The sequence below is a fragment of the Theropithecus gelada genome, chromosome 4 (genome assembly GCF_003255815.1).
Source record: "Theropithecus gelada isolate Dixy chromosome 4, Tgel_1.0, whole genome shotgun sequence".
NCBI lineage: Eukaryota > Metazoa > Chordata > Mammalia > Primates > Cercopithecidae > Theropithecus > Theropithecus gelada.
Genome location: NC_037671.1, coordinates 79,690,846 through 79,717,600, shown reverse-complemented (window position 1 = coordinate 79,717,600; position 26,755 = coordinate 79,690,846).

Sequence of the window (26,755 nt, the reverse complement as noted above, 5' to 3'; positions counted from 1 at the left end):
CTTGGTTCCATTTTCCCCCTCACTTTCAGGCACCCCAATCAGATGTAGATTTGGTCTTTTTACATAATCCCATACTTCTTGCAGGCTTTGTTCATTTCTTTTTCTTCTTTTTTCTTTTGGTTTCTCTTCTCGCTTCGTTTCGTTCATTTGATCCTCAATCACTGATACTCTTTCTTCCAGTTGATCGAGTCGGTTACTGAAGCTTGTGCATTTGTCACGTATTTCTCGTGTCATGGTTTTCATCTCTTTCATTTCATTTATGACCTTCTCTGCATTAATTACTCTAGCCATCAATTCTTCCACTTTTTTTCAAGATTTTTAGTTTCTTTGCGCTGGGTACGTAATTCCTCCTTTAGCTCTGAGAAGTTTGATGGACTGAAGCCTTCTTCTCTCATCTCGTCAAAGTCATTCTCCATCCAGCTTTGATCCATTGCTGGCGATGAGCTGCGCTCCTTTGCCGGGGAAGATGCACTCTTATTTTTTGATTTTCCAGCTTTTCTGCCCTGCTTTTTCCCCATCTTTGTGGTTTTATCTGCCTCTGGTCTTTGATGATGATGGTGACGTACTGATGGGGTTTTGGTGTAGGTGTCCTTCCTGTTTGATAGTTTTCCTTCTAACAGTCAGGACCCTCAGCTGTACGTCTGTTGGAGATTGCTTGAGGTCCACTCCAGACCCTGTTTGCCTGGGTGCCAGCAGCAGAGGCTGCAGAAGATAGAATATTTCTGAACAGCGAGTGTACCTGTCTGATTCTTGCTTTGGAGGCTTCCTCTCAGGGGTGTACTCCACCCTGTGAGGTGTGGGATGTCAGACTGCCCCTAGTGGGGGATGTCTCCCAGTTAGGCTACTCAGGTGTCAGGGACCCACTTGAGCAGGCAGTCTGTCCCTTCTCAGATCTCAACCTCCGTGTTGGGAGATCCACTGCACTCTTCAAAGCTGTCAGACAGAGTCGTTTGCGTCTGCAGAGGTTTCTGCTGCTTTTGTTGTTGTTTACTGTGCCCTGTCCCCATAGGTGGAGTCTACAGAGACAGACAGGTTTCCTTGAGCTGCTGTGAGCTCCACCCAGTTCGAGCTTCCCAGCGGCTTTGTTTACTTACTTAAGCCTCAGTAATGGCGGGCGCCCCTCCCCTAGCCTCGCTGCTGCCTTGCGGTTAGATCGCAGACTGCTGTGCTAGCAATGAGGGAGGCTCCATGGGCATGAGACCCTCCCGGCCAAGTGTGGGATATAATCTCCTGGTGTGCCTGTTTGCTTAAAGCACAGTATTGGGGTGGGAGTTACCCGATTTTCCAGGTGTTGTGTGTCTCAGTTCCCCTGGCTAGGAAAAGGGATTCCCTTTCCCCTTGTGCTTCCCAGGTGAGGCGATGCCTCGCCCTGCTTCAGCTCTCGCTGGTCGGGCTGCAGCAGCTGACCAGCACCGATTGTCCGGCACTCCCTAGTGAGATTAACCCAGTACCTCCTTTGAAAATGCAGAAATCACCAGTCTTCTGTGTCGCTCGCGCTTGGAGTTGGAGACTGGAGCTGTTCCTATTCGGCCATCTTGCTCCGCCCCCGGTTGTTGTCAATTTCTGATGGCTGACTACTATGCTCCTCATCTTCAAGTCTTTCATCTCCTTTGCAAAACTTCTTGAACCACCACTGCACTGTACGTTCATTAGTAGTTCCTGGACCAAATGCATTGTTGATGTTGAGAGTTGTCTCTGCTGCTTTACAACCCATTTTGAACTCAAATAAGAAAATTGCTCAAATTTGCTTTTTGTCTAACATCATTTCCATTGTCTAAAATAAATATAAATTAAACTGCAAGTAGTAAGTCATTAGCAAAAAAACAGACAGCAAGAAATGTGCATAAAAATGATGTATAACATAACCATGTTTAAGAATGTATTCCAATATCAAACAGCAAATTTCAACAATTCAAAAACTGCAATTACTTTTTCACCAACCTTGTTCCAAAAATTTTTCTTCACAAAACTAAATGTTTTACAATATTTTCACTAAGTTGAATAATTAGTTTTGGCATACCCAAATATTTAAAAATCTGCTTAACATCAAGCAGACTCTACAGTAAAACTTTAAATGAAAAAAGAAGGTTTAGCATTCAAGATCATGTTGAAGAAGAAAATAGCATGTGCTTCAGACTGTCCTTAAACTATTCTAGAGGATTAATTCAGCCAATTAATCAAACTAATGAAAAGAAAATTTGTAAAACCAATTGGTTGACTGAGTTGAAAATATTTATTCTAGAGTCCTCATGTGATTCCTTTTCTGCTTATTCATCACTAGTAACTGAAGTCTCTCAATTGGAGGCTCCAGCCCCTTCTACCACCAAACCCATGAGAATCACACTGATAGATTTTCTCCTGGGTAACAAGAGGGATCTAAAGTTAGCTGGATTCTCCATAGCTGTCTTTCTAAAATCCAGCATTTTTTCCTGCAATTCTACATATTTGAGCTTTGCCTCACTTTCTAGTTTGTATTCCAGTAGACCTCTGATATCAACCCTTTAAACTGCAACCAATTTGTCTGGGATCCTAAAAACTTGCAAGCTTCTTCTCTTTTAGGAGATGGGTCCTGTCCCAGTCATTTTTGGCTAATGACTGAGGTTTTATTTCAAACTTCTTGAGCTCCTATTGAATCCAAGACAGAACTACCGCCCTAATTAGAAGTACTTCATTTGCTGCTAAGCACCCACAAACCGGATTGTGCCTTTTACCAATGTAACTACCACTGATCAGCCTGAGATTGCATTGTGATCTTAAATACTGTAACTTTGCCCTTTACCCATTCTTCCTTGAGTGTCAGTCCTAAGCCAGGCCATTCTTCCAGAATGGTTTATTCCTCTATATATGATATGTTACCATTTTGTTCCAAGAAGCCGTAGGCAACGCCCGTGCAAAATATGATATTTTCAATAAAGCTCATAATCACTGCCTTTTGGCTATAGACATAACCAAATAAAAATATACCAGTTTACATTGTTTTGAATCTAAGTGACCCAAAGGCATGGAAAATCCTCTAAATAAAAAGGCATTTATGCCTGCCCAAGACTGGAAAATGCAGACAATGATTGCAGTTCTACATTTCACATCATTTTTCATAAACATGTATAACCATTACAAGTTAAAATTGAAGTTCACTTGTGCCTCAAACTATAGAAATTACTTTATATCAAATGTCAACCAAACCTGCAAACTATTTTCAAGCAGGAAATAGGAAAAAAAACTTTGACATTTCACAGTAAAAATATACTTTCTGGGTGTGTTCAAATCAAAATAAAATTATTCACCTTAATTTAATCTGGAATTAAATTAATATAGTTACATAATGCAATATCACTAAAGTTTTAAAACAAAAATTCAAATGTCTGAATTTCTAAATTATACACCAAAGGATTATCTGAAGCCATAATTACTCTTTCAATGATCGTATTACGATAAAGTCAAACAGTTAAACTTGACTATTTCAGTAAAAACAATCATTTTTGACCTTTTTGCAGTTACTCAGTTATTCAAATCTCCTTATACTTTGAGTTCATTGGCTCCTACTGATTTGAGATTTTCATTACAGCATGTCTACCTGGCCTAACCACCACAATATGGAGTATAGGCAAATCCACTTATTGTGAAGTGATAAGGTATTGTTTACAGGTTACTTAAGATGATGATCCAAAAAGCAGACGATGGAGGAACATGTAAAGATATACCAGTTGGGTGCAGTTGGGAAGAACTCTAGATAATGTCAAAATGATCTGCTTCAAGGTTTAAATGGTTGCTTCATGTTCTAAACAGCTGCAGGGTTGAAAAAGTGGCTGCATTTCTGAAATTTACAATCTGAGCATAGACAACAGATTTCGGCACAATGGGGTGTTGTCAGTAATTTCTGTAATTATAGGATAATCTTGCTAAGCTGTCATGCCTAGAGCTTTGAATTGGAAAAAGGCAAATTTCCCAGTGCAGTGGACATGATTTCTCTGAGAGAAATGTAAGGAAAACTATATGCATTTGTTAAAATTGTAAATATTTGACAAAGGGACACTCAAATATGATGTTTCTGGTTTATTCTGCTTAATAGAGAAACTTGACAATAAAAAATGTAACTCTACAATATTTCATCTCTTATTCAGCATTCATAATAACTAATGCTAATGATGATTTGGATTAATTTAAAATGAAGGACATGCTTTTTTCTGACCTATTTATTTCAATTACTTTATATACTGGGTAATGTGCAACAAAGTCAAGGTTCCAATTATTTAAAGCTGGTTTAGTTTTACTTTAATGCACTGCCTTAGTACTTTTATATTTTTTAGCTTACTGTTTTATTCTATATTTTAATTAAAAAAGAAGCTATTGGAGACTCTGCAGACAATCGTCTCCAGAATTTTAGAAATATTTATTTCCCATTTCCAAAAGTTTCAATATTTGACACAGATGAGGTTTCCTGTTTTCAAGATTTTCTTTTAGTATTTTATTCTTCTTTCTTCAATACACTATTAGGTATTAAAATACTGTTTTAAATATTTGGCAAATACAAAATAATATATATATATATGATATATAATGCTATAAAGCATAATAATACAACCAACTTTTAATTGACAAAATTGTGTGTCAATTAAAATACCATATATATATGGTATATAGCATGACGTTTTGATACATATATACATTGTGAAATGGCTAAATCAATTACTTTTATATTAATTCAGCTGTGAATCTTAATATCCCATTGACTCATACAGGTGTCTTAGGTAACATTTACTTTTTTGTTAATTTTAGTTATATTTAGTTATAGTATCTATATTTATAGTTATAAATGTTCCAATTTTCTTTAAAACATTTATACACAATAACTTATAATATTAATTTTAAAATTTTATAAAGAAACCGAGGTAGGAGGCAGAATAGATGAGATAGTATATTAAACAAACAATCCAAAAAGGACAGTGTGAGAGAAAGGTTTCTAGAATCAAGAATACTCTTTCTTATGCCCTGATTATTTGTTACAATGTGGAATTCAGAACTGATCAGAGCTACAAGATCCAATTGGATCAGAAAGTCAAGAATGAAGGGAAATAAACGAAAATAACCATTCATACAGTTCTCAAGAAGTAAAATGTATGATAAGATTCTTGGACTATTTTATTTTTTCCTCTATTTCAATATAATTTGTAAATATAATTGTGGATTAATTAAGACTTAATTATGACTCTTTATATACTATTGCTCACTGAGGGCTTCAGTTTTAAGCATAAATATAGTAAGTTAATATGTCTTATCTCCTTATTTTGTAGATGAATATTTCCAGTTCATTGGGAAAAAACTTACTTATCATAAATATAGTAAATTAGCATAAGAACTAGAATTAGAATTCAGAGTTCTCATTCTTCATTTAGGATACGTTTCAATATCTCAAATTATCCCCAAAAGTTATCTTAGTTAGAACTGATAGTCACTGAACTTATTAAGTTCTTACATAAACTTATATCTACTTTACTTTATTCATTTGTATGTAAGTAAAATATCTATTGTGAGATTATTCCTAAAATGTGGATAGTTTTGAGGAATTAAATTTTAAATTTATAACAATTCTTCTACCCCAACATTAATAAACAGTTAACAACAAAGCCAAATTTTTTTTGCTTCAAGGAAAATAGTCTTTATTTAAAAACATCAGTATTTACACTTAAAAATTATCTAAGTTCAAAATTTCGTACTAAGTCAATTGAATCCTAAAACATCACAATCAGAATGAATTAAAATGAGACTTTTTTATATAATGGATTTGTATAATTCTACATTTCATTAGCTTCATTAAAAATAGTTTCATAATTTTTTTTCTAAAGTTCACAATTCAAGATTTTGTTCTAAATGAAAGAAATAGTGCTTATTAATACTGCCTCAGATTTCTAGTTGATTTGGAATATGTTTTGCATATTTCAGTTTTTGTGTTTTTAAGAAATATAAATGCAAAGAAAATGAGCTTTGTCTACCTTTTTTACCTTTACTTTTATCTCTCCCTCTAGAAAGTTTCTCCCTGGTTGCAGAGAAAGCATGCACAAAATAGATTATGTTTTATTATTAAATGAATATGACTATTCATCAATTGAGAAAGATATAAAAGAACTCTAATTTATAGTGCATAGAATTTGAGATTTCCACATAGTAAATACAAATCAAAAACTAGACATCAGAGGGGGGCGAATCAAGATGGTGGAATAGAAATATCCAGTAATCATCTCCCCACAGAAACATTAAATTGAACAACTATCTACATACAAAAATACCTAAGCAAGAGCTAAGTAAACCAGTAAAAAATTATTGTACCTGATTATAGCATAATGATCAGAAAATATGCATTGCAGAGAATTGGAAGGACAGTTTTGCATTACATTTGTCACCCCTCACCTTCCCCAAAGCTAACGAAACCAAGTGAGAGATTGTAGTACCTGGTTGAAGCATAACAATAAGAAAACATGAATTAAAGAGGGTAGGAAGGCCATGTTTAAATTATCCACATCAGCCCTTCCCTAACCCTAGGCAGCACAGCATGGAGAGAAATACCATCTTCTTGAGGGGAAAAGGCTGAAGTAAGCATGGAACTTTGCCTTAAACCCCAATATTAGGTCTGCCACAGTAAAATACAGCACCAGGGAGATCCTCACAGCCCCCGGCTCTAGGTTGGTCCCCAGACCGAGCCTCTAGGCCTGCCCCAACACTAGACAGGATCCCACTGCCCCTGCTAAACAAACTTCAGTTTGTTTTGGAAATGGAAAATGGAAAAAATAAGGTGTCAGTGATTGTCGCGAAATCAATGGTGATGTACAAACTAGCTGACAAATAATTTTAAAGTGGATGTTTTAAGAAAGTTCAGCAAACACCAGTAAAATACAGATAATAATTCATAAATTTAGAGAAATTTAGTAGAAAGATTGAAATAATTTTTAGAAATTATACAGAAATCCTGGAACTAAAAAACACAATAAACAAAATGAAAAATGCAATAGGGAGCATCAATAGCAGAATTTATCAAGAAGAGGAAAGAATCTGTGAACTAGAAGACAGGTTATTTGAAAAGATACAGCTAGAGGAGAAAAAAAGAGTAAAAACAAATGAAAGAAAGGCTAACAGGGTTTGTGGAGCAGCATTAGAAGATCAAATTTATGAATCATTGGTGTTGAAGAGGGAGTACAAAATGATAAAGGGCAGAAGCTTATTTAAGTAAATAATAGAAGAAAACTTTCGATACCTAGAGAAAGATATGAATATCCAGGTAGAAGAAGGTGAAATGTCTCTAATCAAATTCAAATAACACTACCCTATGTCATAATCAAACTGTCAAAGATAAAAGACAAAGAGAGAATCTTGAAATCAGCAAGAGAAAGAAGCAAATGACATATAATGAAGTCTCAATATAACTAGTAGCAGACTTCTGAGCAGAGACCTTACAGGTCAGGAGAGAGTGGGACGATATATTCAAAGTACTGAATAAAAAAAAAAAAAAGCCAACAAAACTGCTAACGAAGAATACTCTCCCCAGCAAAGCTGTTCTTCAGAAATGTAGAAGAGATAAAAACTTTCCCAGATGAACAAAAGCTGAGAAACTTCATCACCACTAGAACAATCCTACTATAAATGATAAAGGGAATTATTCAAGTTGAAAGAAAAATATGCTAATGAGTAACATAATAACGTCTGAAAGTATAAAGCTCACTGATAAAATATGTTCACAGTCAAATTCACATTACTTTAATACTGTAATGGTGGTATGTAAATCACTTGTATCTCTAGTGTGAAGGTTAAAATATAAAAATATTAAAAATGATAATAACTGAAAAATTTATTAAAGAATGTGCAATATAAAGACAGAAATTGTATCATCAAAAATTGAAAATTTGAAGGGAGTGGAGTTAAAGTATAGTTTTTTGGTTTGTAGGGATTTTTTAACAATCAAAGTTAAGTTTTTAATCAGCTTACAATAATTTCTTATACTTGTAAGAGTTTTCTTTTAAGCCTTATGATAACCATAAAGCAAAAGCCTATTATAGATACACTAAAAATAAAAAGCAAAGAATCAAAAAATACTACTAGGGAGAATCACTTAACCACAAAGGAAGACAGTAAGAGAGGAAAAAGAAAGACAGTATCTATAAAACAACTAGAAAACAATTAACAAAATTGCAGCAGTAAGACCTTACCTATCAATAATGACCTTAAATACAAATGGAATAAATTGTCCAATTAAAAGACACAAAGTGGCTGAACTGATAAAATAACAAGGCTCAACTATATTCTGCCTATGAAAGACACACTTTACCTATAAGGACACACATACACTGAAAGTGAACGAATATATAAAGTGTTCCATGCAAATGGTAAGCAAAAGAGAGAAGGGTTATTTATACTTATAGCAGATAAAATGGACTTTTAGTCAAAAATGACAAAATGAAACAAAGAAGGTCATTAAATCATGATAAAGGGTCAATACAGCAAATATATATACACTCAACATTGAGGCACTCAAATATTTGAGGCAAATATTAGTGGATCTAAAGGGAGAGCAAGACTGCAATACAATAATTGTAGAGTACTTTAGCGCTCCACTCTCAGCAAAGGACAGACTAAGCAGACAGAAAATCAACAAAGACACATCAGATTTAAACGACATTCTCAACCAAATGGACCTAACAGACATTTACAGAACATTACATCCAATAGCTGAAAAAAAAAAATAAAATAAAATAAAATAAAATAAAATAAAATAAAATAAAATAAAATTCTTCCCCAATTGCACATAGAACCTTCTCCAGGGTAGACTGTATCTTGGGCCACAAAACTAGTCTTAACAAATTTAAGAACACTGAAACCATTGCAGGTATCTTTTTTGACCACATAATATAAAACCAGAAATCAATAACAGAGAAAACTTCAGAAACATTACAAATACATGGAAAAGGAACAACATGTTCCTAAATAATCAATGAGTCAATGAAGAAATTAAAAAACAAATTTAAAAATTTCTTGAGAAAAATGCAAATTAAAATGTAACATACCAAATCCTAGGGATATAGCAAAAACAGTTCTAAATGGGATATTTATAGTAATAAATGCTTACATCAAAAAAAGAAGAAAAATCTCAAACAAATAATCTCTGATTACACCTCAAGGAACTAGAAAAACAAGGACAAATTCAACCCAAATTATTAGGAGGGAAAAAGTAAAGAAGGGAACAGAAATAAATGAAATTGAGACTAAAAAACTACAAAATATCAATGAACAAAAAGTTGTTTTTTGAAAAATAAACAAAATTAACAAACTTTTAGCTAAAAAAAAAAAGAAAAAACATTCAAATACATATAATTAGAAATGAAAAGGTAGACATTATATCTGTTACCACAGAACTACAAAGGATTATAAAAGACTAGTAATGACAATTACATGCCAACAAGTTGAATATCCCAGAAGAAATGAATACATTACTGGACACACACAATCTACCAAGATTGAATTATGAAGAAATAGAAAATCTGAACAAATAACTAAGAAAACTAAATCAGTAATAAAAAGTCTTTCATCAAAGAAGAGTTCAGGATCTGATGGCCGCACTACTGTATTCTACCAAACATTCAAAGAACTGATACCAATTCTTCTCAAACTGTTCCAAAAAAGTGAAGAGAAGCAAATACTTCCAAACTCATTCTAGGAGGCCAACACTACCCTGTTACCAAAACCAGATGAGGATACAAAAGAAAAAAATAACTAAAGGCCAATATCCCTGATGAACATACATGCAAAAATTGTTAACAAAATACTAGCAAAACAAATTAAATAGCACATTAGAAAGGTCATTTTCCCTAATCAAGTGACATTCATCCCAAGGTTCTACAGATGGTTCAACATTTGCAAATCGAGGAACATAATACCTCCAATTAAGAGAAGAAAGGACAAAAGCATATGATTATTTAAATAGATGTAGAAAAAGCAGTTGACAAAATTCAATATCTCTTCACGAAAAAATATATATATTCTCAGCAAATTAGGTAGGTAGGAATGCACCTCAATGCAGCAAGACCATATATAACAACCCCATTGCTATCATCATACTGAATGGGGAAAAGCTGAAAGCTTTCCTCTAATATTTGGAACAAGACAGGGATTCCCACTTTCACTACTTCTATTCGAGATAGTACTGGAAGTTCTAGTCAGAGCAATTAGGCAAGAGAAAGGAAAAGGGCATACAAATTGGAAGGTAAGAAGTTAAATTACACGTTCGCAGATGACATAATCTTATATATGGAAAACCCTAGAGGGTCCAGCTTAAAAAAAATAAAACTTGTTAGATCTAATAAACAAATTCAATAAAGATGGAGGATACAAAAATCAGCAGAATTTTTAGACACTAATAGCAAACTTCTAGGAAAGAAATAAAAAAAAAATCCGATTTTCAATAGCTACAAAAAATACCTAGGAATAAATTTAACCAAGGAGGTGAAAGATCTCTATATGGAAAATTACAAAACATTAATGAAAGAAATGTTCAAGACACAAATAAACAGAATGATATACCGTTTTCATGAACTGAAAGAATGATACTGTTACTGTTCATATTACTCAAAGTAATCTACAGATTGAATGTAATTCCAAGTTAAATTCCAATGAGTTTTTTACAGAAGTAGAAAAAACAATTTTAAAATTCATGGAGAATGGCAAAAGACCTCTAATAGCCCAATCTTTATCACAAAGAACAAGACTGGATGCATCACACTACCTGACTTCAAAATATGGTACAAAGTAATAGAAATCAAAATAGCATGGTACTGGTATAAAAACAGACATACAGACCAATGGAACAGAATAGGGGGCCTACAAATATATGCATTTACAGCAAATACATTTCCCACAAAGGTACCAAGAATGCACAATGGAAACAGGGGAATCTTTTTGATAAATGATGTTGGGAAAACTAGATAGCCACATGAAAAAGAATAAAGAGAGATAAGAGACTCCTATCTCCCACCATATACAAAAATCAGCTTAAAATGGATTCAAGACTTAAATGTAGGACTAGGAACTATGAACCTACTGGGAGGAAACTTAGAAGTAAAGCTCCTTGACATTGATCTGGGCAGTGACTTTTTTAGAGATGACCTCAAAAGCATAGGCAACAAAACCAAAAATAGATAAATGGCATTATATCAAAATTAAAAGTTTCTGTAAAGCAAAGAAAGCAATAGAGTGATGAAATAACTAACAGCATGGGAGAAAATATTTGCAAACTATACATCTGATAAAGAGTTAGTATCCAAAATATGTAAGGAATTCTATTTAATAAAAAGAAAACAAATAATCTGATTTTTAAAATAGGCAAAAAATAAATCAATCAGAAAAGGCTTTCAATAATATTTAACATCCCTTCATGTTAAAATATCTCAATAAACTAGGTATTGAAGGAACATACTTTAAAATCATAAGAGTCATCTATGACAAACCTCCAGCCAACATTACAGTGAATGGGCAAAAGTTGGAAGCTTTCCCTTTGAAAATTGGCAGAAGACAAGGATGCCCTCTCTCACCACTCCTATTCAACACAGTGCTGGAAGCCCTAGCCAGAACAATCAGTCAGGAGGAAGAAATAAAAGGCATTCAAATAAGGAGACAAGAATTCAAGCTATCCCTGTTTGCAGACAATATGCTTTTATACCTAGACAACCCCACAGTTTCAGCCCAAAAATTCATCATCTGATAAACCACTTCAGCGTTGCAGGATACAAAATCGATGTACAAAAATCAGTAGCACTCCTATATGCCAACAACACCCAAGCCAAGAGCCAAATCAGGAACACAATCTCATTCACAATTGCTACAAAAAAAAATAAAATACCTAGGAATACAGCTAACCAGAGAGGTGAAAGACCTCCACAATGAAAATTACAAAACACTCAAAGAAATCAGAGATGACACAAACAAATGGCAAAACATTCCATGCTCAGGGATAGAAAGAATCAATATTATTGAAATGACCATACTGTCCAAAGCAATGTACAGATTCAGTGCTATTCCTCCAAAACTACCAATGACATTGTTCACAGAATTTTAAAAAATTAAAATTCATATAAAACCAAAAAAAAAAAAAGCTCAAATAGCCAAGGCAATCCTGAGCAAAAAGAAGAAAGCTGGAGGTATCACATTACCCAATGTCAAACTATACTACAAAGCGAGAGTAACCAAAACAACATGATAATGGTACAAAAACAGACACATAGACCGATGGAACAGAATGGAGTGCCCAGAAAGAAGGCCAGGCACCTTCAATCATCTGATCTTTGGCAATGCTAACACAAATAAGCAATGGGGAAATAACTCCCTATTCAATAACTAGTTCTAGGATAACTGGCTAGCCACATGCAGTAGATTGAAACTAATCCTTTCCATACATCATATACAAAAATATCAACTCAAGATGAATTAACGACTTAAATGTGAAACCTAAAACTATAAAGACCTGGAAGATAACCTAAGAAATACCATTCTAGACCTAGGACCTGGCAAAGATTTAATGATGAAAACACCAAAAGCAATTGCAACAAAAACACAAATTGACAAATGGGACCTAATTAAACTAAAGAGCATCTGCACAGCAAAAGAAACTATCAACAGAGTAAACAGACAACCTACAGAATGGGAGAAACTATTTGCAAACTATCCATCTGATAAAGGTCTAATATTCACACTCTATAAGAAACAAATTTGCAAGCAAATGACAACCCCATTAAAAAGTGGACAAAGGACATAAACAGACACTTTTCAAAAGAAGACATGCATGTGGCCAACAAGCATATGAAAAAAATACTCAACATCACTGATTATTAGGAAAATGCAAATCAAAATCACACCAGTCAGAATAGCTAGTATTGAGAGATCAAAAAATAAATGCTGGCAACGTTGTGGAGAAAAGGGAACAACTTATACACTGCTAGTAGCAGTGTAAATTAGTTCAGTCATTATGGAAGCAGTGTGGTGATTTCTCAAAGAACTTAAAACAGAATTATCATTGCACCCAGTAATCCCATTATTGGGTATATAACCAAAGGAATATAAATTATTCTATCACAAAGACACAAGCACGCCTATGTTCATTACAGCACTATTCACAACAGCAACTACATGAAATCAACCTAAATGCCCATCGATGTTAGACTGGAAAAAGACAATGTGGTATATATATAACACTACAGAATACTATGCAGCCATTGAAAAGAATGAGATCATGTTGTTGCTGTAACATGGAAGGAGCAGGAGGCCATTATCCCAAGCAAACCAACACAGGAACAGAAAACCAAATACTACATATTCTCACTTGTAAGTGGAAACTAATGAGAACACATGGACACAGGCACACAGCAGACATTGAGGTTGGAGGGTGGAAGGAGGAAGAAGATCAGAAAAAAATACCTATTAGTTAATATGCTTATTACTAATAGCATAATACTATGCATATTGGGTGACAAAAAAAATCTGTATACCAAACCCCCAAGACACATAGTTTACTTATATAACAAACCTGCGTAAGAACTCCTGAACCTAAAATAAAAGTTAAAAAAAAAAAACCAAAACCTAAGCATTAAAAGGGGACCTAGAAACTAAACGTAGTATTGCAGCCTGCCAGTTTTTCACTTTCTTCTCTAACCAGTTACTATACTTAATTCTTCACATCTTCAGAATCAGTTCTTCCCCAGAATTTGGCATTTATTTGGCCCCCAATAATGAAACAATAAGCTAGCCAGCCTATGGCAGTAAAGTGGCATTTGAGAATCTGTTCTGACTTTGGTTTTTTTTTTTTTTAGTTTGCTCACTAATTTATTTAAAAGTATTTATTGAGCACTGACTATGGACCAGTCAATAGTGGAATACAATAGTAAGTAAAAACAATTGCATTCCATTTCATCTCCTATAGCAGAGAAAGAAGGTTGATATCAACAAATAATTACATCAAAAGTATAGAATTAGTACTTCATTTATTAATTCACTTTTTAAAGTATTTTAAGTATCTTTCATGATTCAGGGAGAATCCAGGGTGTAGGAAATACAAAACGAGAAGGGCAGGCACCTACCTACTTCCCTGGAGTATGGCATTCTATGGGTAAGGGATAGAATGGGGTGGGGGGGAGCCAGAATTGAGCAGACTATGAATAGTTAAGGTCAGTTTCTAAAATTATAGGAAAGATATTTTGATTTGTGGTAAATCCTGAGAAGGAAAAAGACTGAGGGGTATGATGGAAAGTAACAAGACACGAGGCTCATTTATGTAGGGTAAGAGGAGGCCTCTTTGAAGAGGGTGGTTTGGAATCTGAAGATGCTTTTTCCAGATTCAAACAGGAAAGAGTCAAACTTATGAAAAGTCAGATAGAATGTACTTTAGATAAAGGAAAAATCAAGTGTAAAGTCCCAGAGGTGGGAAAGATGTGTGATAACTCAAGGAAAAGAAACAAATCCAGAAGAGCTGGAATATAGTAAATGAGACAAAGGTTAGTAAGAGATATGATTTGAGAAGGTAGAAAAAGAACTATGTAAACCAAAATAAGGAATTTGAAATTTAGTCCAAATAAAATTGGGAGGTATTAAAGGGCATTAAAGTGAATTCATGAGATTTATGTTTTGAAAATCCATCTGACTACTTGGTAGTAAGGGACTATGGAAGGACAAGAATAGAAGTAATGATCAAGACAAAGTATTAACAGAAGCTATTGTTATTAGATTGTTGTTAGTATGGTCCAAGGAAGAGATGATATGGTAGTTACAAGGGAAAGAAACCATGTAACAATTTTGAGATACTTTAGGGTAGAAAAGACAGAGCTTATTGATAGATAAGGTAATATGGGTACTTGAGTTTCTTACTTAAGCAATTGGATATATGATACTGATTTTATTGAAATGAAGAAGTGGGAGAGAAGCACGTTGTTTGTTTTTTGTTGGATTGCTTATATTGTTTCTGTTTTTATGGATAAAAGGGAAACAGAAATCAAGAAGTCCATTTGCTTCTTGTAAAAGGTGGAATATTGATAAGACATAGATATACAATAAGGAATTTGATATATAATTCTGGAGTTCAAGTAAGAGGTCAGGGCTATAAATAAATGACTGGGAATAATAAGCATAAAGATATCACTGAAAACTGAGGATCACTGAATGAGACCACTTACAAAGAAAAACAGAGACAGAGCAAAAACTATCAGTAGAAGTAGAAGCCAGCCAATGAGACCTAGAAGCTGTGATCATATCAAGGAGTCATATGAAGGAGAGTGTGTGTTAAAAAATAGTTTTTAAAAGTTAAAAGCTAAAACTATCAATCTTACATAGACATAAAATAAATACATATAAAATTTTATTTAACTCATTAATCAGCAAAGACTCATACAGATGTCACAGCTAAAGAAGTCAAAGTATATATGGAGTAAAGAAAGGAATGTTAAAATAAATATACAAATGGACCCAAAATATAATTTTAGAGGGGGGTAAAGGTGAGAATTGTATCCCCAATTATATAGAACTTATTTTCATGTCTACAGGTAAGATTTATTTATATTGCTTTCAGTTATCTGTAAATCCCAATTGTAAAGTAGCTCAGAAGCCTCACCAAACCAGACAATCCCAGAAGATGCAGTATTGCATTGAAAAGACATCTAGTAATCTCCTTTACTTATTCCAAAGTAAAATTATTCCTTACCGGGATAGCCAAGAGAATATACTGTCCTAGAAGTCAAAAGAGAAAATAGTTTCAATACTGAGTGAGTGATCATCTGTGTTGGATACTACTAAGTACAGGGAAATGAAGACAGAGAAGTACCCTATGTATTTGATAATACGGAAATCACTGGTGTCCATGAAGTAATAATTTTGGACGGGAATGGGGATGGAAACTAGACTACTAGAGAACACATGAGAAGTTGAGAAGTGAAGACTGGAAATTTAAAAACTCTTGAGCTGGATTTTTGTTGTTGTTTCTTCATTTTATCCTATTAAGGAAAATATTGAAGTGTGGTAGAATCTGGATGCAGACAGGTGATAAAGGAAGTTTTTTGCTTTGATTATATTGAAATATCCTGGATTTTGTTTGAATCTTTGAATGTTGATAGGAATATTCAGGGAAGAGGTAGACATCATTAATGTAGAAAAAAAGGAGAATAAATACAGATGTAGAATGTTTTCAAAAGCAAAATTAATAAGATCCACTGTATAAGTGGAAGAGTGTACATGACAAGAATAAAGATAAGGATAAAATAAAATGGATAGTATGTGGAACTTTCCTTTCCCAGGTGAAAGAATTCCCCTGACATGTTATCTGAGTTCTAATACTTGTTTTTAATATTCTAATCAATTTCCAAGTTTCCCAAGACCCAATTCTCCCATTAACTAGAAATTCCATTCCTTCACCACCACCCTCTCTCCATGCATGAAGTCTAACACTTTATCTATCTTTCCATTTCTAGCTGCTAAGGTCATGGCCAAATGTTTGGTCTAGAGCCATCTACCAGTAACCTGGCCTGTTTCTACTTAAATGAATATCAAAACTCTTTAACTCATTCTGAACCTTTGACTCAAGGTGATCCCTCAAAATTTATTGTTTTTCTCTTACAGCATATTGACCTTCAGATTTTCCTTAGTCCTAAAGTCTTCATGCCTCTGTGCCTTCATGTCCACTGTCCTCTACTTCTGTTTTTATGTTGATCCTTCTGTTGGATGTCCTTCTCTATGGGTCGTCATAAATTTTGTTATGAGATTTCTTTACCAAATGCTTATGACAAATACCTTAAATGCAAAGATTTGAGAAGACCTTGTAATCTAAACCATACAGACATAGATACATTATTCCAAATTGAAGAAATAAGCACCTTTCTTATTTAGATAATTTATATAAAAATAATTATGTCTCATGAAATTTTACCAACATGGTCTTAGAGAGCAAAAGTAGGCATATCTGATGTAATTGAGTCAAACTGGGTAAGTGAGAGAGAACCCTGGAAGGAATATCCAGATGTTTTCAAATTTCATATAATGAGTAGATTTTTTCCTCTTGTCTCTGAAGAGAGTGGTCCTGATGATCTTCAGAAGCAACCAGTATAAATGATGTAGTAAAGTGTCTGTGTTGTATTAATTTTGTCATATCATCAAAAATAGCCAAGTTGTTTTTAATAAAACTGCATTATCTTAACCAATCAAAAATATATACTTTTTCCTATGATTTACATGGGCCTTGAAGCTTTCAATGTCATGTAGTCCTTAGTAAAATTGTAAAAATATATTTATAACTTTTAAATATCAATTCTAGGTAATAGGTTTTCACTAAATAATATAAACAACAGAAGGAGTATATTTTGTATATTTCTAAATCTTCACCTACACGTGTCAGTATGTTCTATACAAAAAGAAAATCCAGGCACAGTGACTCATGCCTGTAGTTCCAGCACTTTGGGAGCCTGAGATGGGAGGATTGCTTGAGGTCAGGAGTTCAAGGCCAGCTTAGACAACACAGTGAGACCCCATCTCTACGAAAATTAACAACGATAACAACAACAACAACAAAACTTAGCCAAGCATGTTGGCACACACTTGCAATTCCACCTACTAGGGAGGTTGGCATGGGAGGATCAATTGAGCCCATGTGTTGAAGGCCACAGTGAGCCATGATCATGCTACTGCACTCTACCCTGGGCAACAGCAATACCCCAATGCAACTTAATTAATTAATAATTTTTTAAACCAAAGAGAACATTGGTTAATCTCATGACTCAATTCTATGACAATCTTTTAAGAGAGGTGCTATATGTATTCTGTCCTTCCAAAGAACTAATATTTACCTTTCTCTGTGGCAGCCATGATAGTGTAAGGTTAATATTAAGACTATTATAAAGTTAGTTCTTTGTTTGTTTTATTTTAAAATGGAGTCTTGCTCTGTTGCCCAGGCTGGAGTGCAGTGGCATCATCTCTGCTCAGTGCAAACTCCACCTCCCAAATTCAAGTGATTCTTATGCCTCAGCCTCCTGAGTAGCTGGGATTACAGGTGTGCACCATCACACTGAACTAATTTGGGGCACTTTTAGTAGAAATGGGGTTTCACCATATTGACCAGGGTGGTCTTGAACTCCTGACCTTAATGATCCACCTGCCTCAGCCTCCCACAGTGGTGGGATTACAGAAAAGTAACTATTAATTTCAGAACAAGTTTATATATAAAGAACATTTGACTTAAATCCTAAATAATTTTGAACTAAGCTTCAGTCACAAGACCATGGTGACTTGGTGACTTACTTATGAGATCTAGAGTCGTATAACATATCTGACCTTCATCTTTTTGCTGTGTAAAAGATAATCCAATTTTCACTGGGATGGGGGGATTAAATAATATATCAATTATGACTAATCCAATAATTTGCATATACTAGATTGTCAATAAATTTTGATTCTTCCTTTCCATTCAAAAAGGAAAACAGATGCGAATATGATGCAATGAAACGCTCAGTATCCCAGAGTGATCACGTCTGTGGGATGTTGGGCAAGCAAAAGGGTCCAAGTCAGGTTCCATTGTCTTCACTCACAATACTAACTAACTAATCCATTGAAATATGAAAAGTCTAGTCAGCCAACATGTTTTGTTTCTAAATATTAACATGCTTGGTTACACACAATAACAACAGCTTCTTGTTTAGGACTTCACTCCACCCAAAACCCTAGTTAGAGTTCTAGAAATAGAAAGTATCTGGGGACCAGACATGGATAGATTGGTGAAAACTCAGTAAATTCCAGTCATTGGTGAAAACTGAGTAAAGGTGTTTATGATGATGGGTCAGCGCCATCTATGTGTGAGAAAAATAACATGTTTCTTGACTGATCTTTTTCAATAAAGAGACTATTTTTCAATAAAGAGACTATTTTGGTGTTAGAGGAAATGAAGCTACAGTCTGCTGGTTAGGTTCTGAGCCATTTAGCTCCTACAGAGGCCCTAGTTGACCTCTTCACTTCAATGTTCTAAGCCAATAGTTTAGTTTAGATAAATGGTTAGACTAGGCATATAGAAAAAATTTTTGAAAACACCTACACTATGCTGAAAAATGCTTTTAAAATAAAGAATAAAAATTGTTGGATTGGTTGGCATAGACAGATATTTATATCCCATCTAAAATACTAGTAAATCATACTTATATAAAAAGAAAAATATAAATATTTTCCTACTATATTAGTAAATAAGAGTTTTAATGTTCATAATCTTTATTACTCTGAGATCTATCCTTTTCACAAATTTGCAAATGTACAAAACATTATGTACAAAGGTACAAAACATTATGGCTTACTACAGACATAATGTTTGTATGTCAGATCACTAGAGCTTAATTATCTTGCTTAACTAAAGCTTTATGCCTATAGATCAGTAACTCAACTCCCCATTTCCTTTGCCCCAAGCCCTTGGCAAGCACTATTATTCTACTTTTTGATTCTATGAATTTGACTATTTTAGATTCCCCATATAAGTGGAAACACGCAGTTTTTGTCTTTCTGTCCCTGGCTATTTTCACTTAGCTTAATGTCCTCGAGATTCAACCATGTTGAAATATATTGCCAGGTTTCTTTGTTTTAAGGCTGAATAGTATATCATTATGTGTCTACCACATTTTTAATCCATTCAACAGTCAATGAGCAGGTTGTTTTTCCATCTTGGCTATTATTAATAGTGCTGAAATGAAATAAACATGGGAATGCCAATATGTTTTTGAGATCCTGATTTTAATTATTTTGAATAAACACTCTGAAATGAGGTTTCCAGACCATATCAAAGTTCTATGTTTAACTTTTGGTGAATCTTCATACCATTTTCTACACTGGCTGCTATATTTTGCATTCCCACAAGCAGTAGGCAAGGGTTCCAGTTTTTCCACATCCTTGCCAACACTCATCTTTTGTTCTTTGATAATAACCATCCTGGCAGGTGTAAGATGGTGTTATTGTAATTATGTTTGCATTTCTGTAATAATTAGTGATGATGATAATTTTTGTATACATCTTGGCCACTTAGATGTCTTCTTTGGAGAAAAGTCTGTTACTTTTAAGCCTCACAATTATGACAAGGAAGATGACCAATGATATTTCCTAACTTTAGGTGGAAAACCACCTTAAACTTTAATTTTTAAATTAAAGCAAAAAAATACTGAAAAGTCTCCCCAATTATGGAAACAATTAATATTATTAGCATCCAAGAAATCTATATTTTTAGTTCTGATCACATCAAATCTTCAGAGGTCAGAGGTCAATACTTACTCTTTATAATTTGGATATTCTTTTTTTCTTTATCTTGCATCATTCCTCTGGCTAGGACTTTCAGTATTATGTTGAATAAGAGTAGTCAGAGTGAGTATCCTTGTTTTGTTCCAGTTCTTAGAAGAAAAGCTTTGAGCTTTTCTCCATTCAACAAGATGTTACGTGTGGATTTGTCATACATGGCCTTTAGGGCATTGAAGTATTTTTATCCATACCTAATTTACTAAGTGTTTTATCATAAAGAGATATTGAATCTTATAAAAAACTTATTCTCCATCTATTGAAATTATCATGTGATTTTTGTCCTTCATTCTATAGATGTGATGTATGATGTTTATTAATTTGCATATGTTGAACATCTTGCGGATGTCATGATCTTATATATAGTAAAGCCTAAAGTCTTTAGCAAAAACCTCTTAGAACTGAGAAACAAATTCAGTAAAGTTGCGGGATACAAAATTGACCAACAAAAATCAGTAGTGTTTCTATACATGAACAATGTACCAGCTAAAAAAGAAATCCAGAAGGTAATCCCATTTAGAATAGCTACCTCCAAAAAATAATATATCTAGCAATAAATTTAACCAAGGAGGTGAAAGAACTCTACATGGAAAACTACAAAACACTAATGAAAGAAACTGAACAGAATACAAAAAATAGGAGGGCATTCTATACTCATGGACTGAAAGAATTAATATTATTAAAATGAGAATACTACTCAAATTCATCTAAAAAAGTCAACATAATCCCTATCAAAATACCCATGACATCCTTCACAGATGCAGAAAGCAATTCTAAAACGTGAATGGAACCATAAAAGACCCCAAATAGCCAAAGCAATCCTGAACAAAAATAACAACATTGGAGGTATCACACTACCAGACCTCAAAATATACTACAAATGTGTAGTAACCAAAACAACCTGGTACTGGCATAAAAACATACACATAGATGAATGGAACAGAATAGAGAATTCAAAAATTAATCCACTTATCTACAGCCAACTGATGTTTGACAAAGGTGTCAAGACACTCATTTGCAAAAGGAAATCTCTTAAGTAAATGGTACTGGGAGAACTGGATAGTGACATGCTGAAGAATTAAACTGGACTTCCACCTCTCACCCTATACAAAAATAACTCAAAATGGATCAAAGGACTAAATGTGAAACCCAAAATGGTACAATTACTAAAAGAAGACGTAGAGGAAACACTTCAGGATATTGGTCTGGGTAAACATTTTATTAAAAGGACCTCAAAAACACAGGCAACAAAAGCAAAAGCAAAAACAAAAACAACAGGATTGTATCAAACTAAGAAGCCCTGCACAGCAAAGGAAATAATCAACAGACTGAAAAGAAAACCTAAAAAGTGGAAGAAAATATTTGCAAACTACTCATCCTACAGAGGATTAATATCCATCCAGAATAGACAAGGAACTCAAACATCTCAACTGAAAAAAAAAAAAAAGGAATAAAAATAGGCGAATAATCTGAATAGACCTTTCTCAAAAAAAGACACACAAATGGCCAACAGCTATATGAAAATCTAGTCATCAGAGAAGTGAAAATCAAAACCGCACTGACATATCTCACACCAGTTAGGATGGCTATTATCAAAGAAAAAAATAATTAATGCTGGCAAAGATGTGGAAGAAAGAGCCTTTAAAGGCTGTTGGTGGGAATGTAAACTAGTACAACCACTATGGAGAACAGTATGAAGGTTCCTCAAAAACTACAACTAGAACTAATATATGATCCAGCAAACTCACTACTGAGAATTATCAAAAGAAAAGGAAATCATTATATCAAAGAGACATCTGTACTCCAATGTTTATTACAGCACTATTCACAATAACCAAGATATGGAATCAATGTAGGTGTCCAGCAACAGCTGAATGAATAAAGAAAATGTGGTATATATACAAAAGGGAATACTATTCAGCAATACAAAATAATGAAATCCCATCATTCACAGCAACATGGCTAGAATTGCAGAACGTTATGTTAAGTGAAATAAGCCAGTAGCAAAAAATTAAATACTGCATGTTTCACTCATATGTGAAAGCTAAAAAAAAATTGATCTTCTAGAAGTAAAAAGTAGAACAGAAGATATTAAAGACTGAGAAGGGTATGGGGAAAGGAGAGATAGAGATTTATTGAAGGATAAAAAATTACAGCTAGATGGGAAGAATAAGTTAGTGTTCTACAGCATTGTAGCATGACTATAGTTAACAGTAATGTATTAGGTAGTTTTTAACAGCTCGAAAGAGGATATTGAATGTTCCCAACACAAAGAAATGATAAACGTTCAAGATGATGGATATGCTAATTATCCTAATCTAATTACTATATGTTTTATGTATGAAAATATCACTATGAACTCTGTGAATATGTATGATTACTTTTTATCAACTACAAAATAAAATTTAAAAAATATAAACCTTTTGTATACTGCCAGCCACATCATAGGTGACTCAGGTCAAACATTGGCTTTTGTTGAACATGATGTATTTTTATTCTTGCTGTATCAGGGCCTTTGATTTGACCAAATCTAAAAATACAATATAGAACTGATATATTCCAACACTTAATATAGTACTGTAACAAAAAGAAAGCATTTTAAAATAAATTTAAGTCAAGAATCCACTTAGTCATTTTTATTCCTGGATGGAATGGTCCTTTTCTACTAAAGACTTCACATGAGTAACTTTCATAGAACAGACAATTGAAAACCTCAGTATGAAAAAAAAAGAAAGGAAGGAAAGAGGGAAGGAAGAGAGGGAGGAACAGAGAGAGGGAGGGAATGCAATAAAAAAGGAGCGAATTCTGGTTTTCATCGGGAGAACCTGCTCCCGATGTTTAAGGTGGGTTCTTTTCTATTTCCTAAGTGTCTCGGCTGGGTTGAGAAATAAAGGGAAAGACCACAAGAGAGAGAAATTTAAAGCCTGGTGTCCAGGGGACACATCACATGTCAGCAGGATCCGTGATGTTTCCCCAGCCGTAAAACCAGCCTGTTTTTATTAGCGATTTTCAAAAGGGGAGGGAGTGCATGAATAGGGTGTGGGTCACAGAGATCACAAAGCAAATGGAGGCAGGGTGAGATCACAGGACCACCGGATGAGGTGAAATTAAAATTGCTAATGAAGTTTCAGGCACGCATTGTCATTGATAACGTCTTAGGAAACAGGGTTTGAGAGCAGATAACCTGTCTGACCACAATTTATTAGGTGGGAATTCTCCTCGTCCTAATAAGCCTGGGAGCGCTATCGGAGACCAGGGCTTATTTCATCCCTTCCGCTTTGACCATAAAAGACTGGACACCTTAAAAAGGGGCTGTCTATAAGCCTACCTTCAGGGCGCATTCTCTTTCTCAGGGATGTTCCTTGCTGAGAAAAAGAATTCAGCGATATTTCTCCTATTTGCTTATGAAAGAGGAGGAATACAGTTCTGTTCCATCTGGCTCACCGGCAGACAGTTCAAAGTTACCTTTCTTATTCCCTGAACATCACTGTTATCCTGTTTTTTGTTTTACTTTTTTTTAAGATGCCTAGATATCATATTGTTCAAACACACATGCTCTACACACAATTTGTGCAGTTGATACAATCACAGGGTCCTGAGGCGACATTCATCCTGCTGGTTCACAAAGAACATGACAGGATTAAGAGATTAAAGTAAAGACAGGCATAGAAAATCACAAGGATATTCACTGGGGAAGTGGTAAGTGTCCATGAAATCTTCACAATTTATGTTCAGAGATTACAGTAAAGACTGGTGTAAGACATTATAAAAGTATTAATTTGCGGAACTAATAAATGTCCATGAAATCTTCACAATTTATGTTCTTCCTCTGCTTCAGCCGGTCCCTCCGTTCAGGGTCCCTGACTTCCCGCAACAGGTTTGAGAACCAGAATTTGACATTTTTTGATATATTATGGAATTTTTTTCTTTGTCCATATTTTAGAGATAATACTAACATACAGTCATGCATAACAATGTTTTGGTCAATGACAGACATATAGAATGGTAAGCCCATTAGATAATGGAGCTACCCTATACAGGTGTACCCATATTTATATTTTATACATATTTTTACTATACCTTTTAAATGTTTGGATATTTTTAGACACACAGATACCATTATTACAGTTGCCTACAGTATTCAGTACAGAAACATGCTGTACAGGTTTGTAGCCTAGGAGCAATAATACTATTGCTAGCTTTGTGTAAGTACATTCTATGATGTTTGCACAATGAGGAAGTTGCTTAACTAGGCATTTCTCAGAAAGCATACCTGTCATTAAGCAAGACATAACTGTATTATAAAAATTATAATCTATAACTCAGAAAATATTATAAAATAGCCTACAAATGTTTCAATTAGACAGTTTGAGATATAATTTTAAAATGAGGTGTAAAGCAGATAGCACTACTAAATCTCACAAAAAATACTTAATTTGAATCCTAATTAAGGCTTTACACCTTATTTCTGGGCTACAGCAAAAACATGGCAGGGAGGAACAAAACTAAATGACACTCCCCCACTTTTCAATTACACTTTCCCAATTTTAGCACTGAAATTCCAGGTCCTGGAAGCCCCAGTACTAGGCAAACTAGAATGGTTGACCACACTAGATAAAGGTTCAGGCCAACTTATCAGATTGTCTCATTTTAATAGTACTTTGAAATTTTCTCCATCACCCATGCACTAGGTTTTGAATCTCAAATCAAGAATCTTGAAGATTTAAGTTTCTGATGACCACACCAAATGAAAATTTAATGTCTTCATTCTGACTTGTGAGAGGGTCATTGCAGAGGAAGCTTACATACTACATAAGGCCTCAAAGTATTAGTCTGTCAGAAATCAATACTTCATATATTAAGCTAAGAAGATATTTTCATAATCTTCTAAACTATTAAGCCTCATAAATAATGACTCTGGTATGCATTATGAAAGAAGGCATAGACAAAAACTATGATTATGGCACTAGTCATAGTGGCTTTTTTAGAAAGAATCAATATATATTAGCTCAGGCATATAATAAATTGTTGCATATATTGCACAGCAAGATTCTAAAATGAAGATAACTTAATCAGCAATATCTTAGAGTCTAGGAATTTCATTATTATTTTTACTGATTTAACAAAAACAGAAAATAAGGAAAAGGCACCATCAGTCCATAAAGTTCCACAGTTATATCAGGATACACAAGCCAACGAACTGAGCTTGTCAAGAGGAGAAGAATAAGAGTTCAGATAAACATAAATGGTCTTTCAGCTGTTGCTGAGTGCACAAAGTAGCAAGTTCAGAAAAATTAACTGAGAAAGGCAGTTAGATCTCACACATGTAGCGAGTCAACTCAAAGTCTGGTAGTAAGACAAGCCCTAGTTTCAGAGGTGTTGAGTACATCATGAAACTAGTACAATGTTGTAAAGGTAAATTATGCCCACATTCAGGCAGGAACATGGAGGCTAAAATGAAGGGAAGAGAAGTAACAGGATAGTGGGCTGACACCTTATTAACATGTGCTTGCTCTCTTCAAAGATAAAATAAGATTAAACCAGTGTAATGGAAAATGTGCCACATAGCCAAATCATTCTAAAGAGCTACCATTATAATCATATTATAGATATTCACACAAATGTTTACTGTGCTTTCAGTAATTAAATACTATCTATTTTAATTTACACTCAGCTTACTTTCTATTTGAAACCTGAGAATTGTTGGAAAAACATGGTCTTATATTTTTATTGCAATGTACTTTTCAAAAGCTCCAACTGTTTGTGATGCCTTTCCCAAGGTTTTATTATGAAATAGATTGACTGGGGGTAAATACATCAGAATAAATGTCAAGGTGTAATTTGAGAAATAATATTATTTGCTAATGATCAAGGCTTGCCATTCTAGACAGCAAATACTAATCCACATATGAGCCAAAAGATACAAACAGAGTTCAAAGAAGAAATTACAGGGAAATACAATGTGTATTTTGGATTTAATATGGATGGCATTTACATCTTATTGGTTCACAACGATTAAAAAAACCCTGAACTTCCTTTTCAGTGAGTTTTTGCTTCATTGGCAAACCTTCTTTAATAAAAAGTAAGAGCTTTATTTTATTTGCTCTTCTTGATAATTCTCCAAGTGTTCAATACAAACTGAGAAATGCTCCTCACCTCCATCTGTGGGTGAAATTTTTATTAATAGCGTATGGGTCACGATGTTCATATTGAGGAAGAAAATCATAAATATTGAGAAATTACTAAGTAAACAAACCATCAACATTACCTCAATAACTTTCATTTAAACCAATAGACATAATGGCACAAAAACACATTCATTAGATTCATTATCCTCATTACTCGTACTTTTATTGTTCTTTGTTGAATACTCAACGATAAACAGGTTAAATTGCTAAGTGATAGCACCTTTTTTCGATTTTCCTTTTTA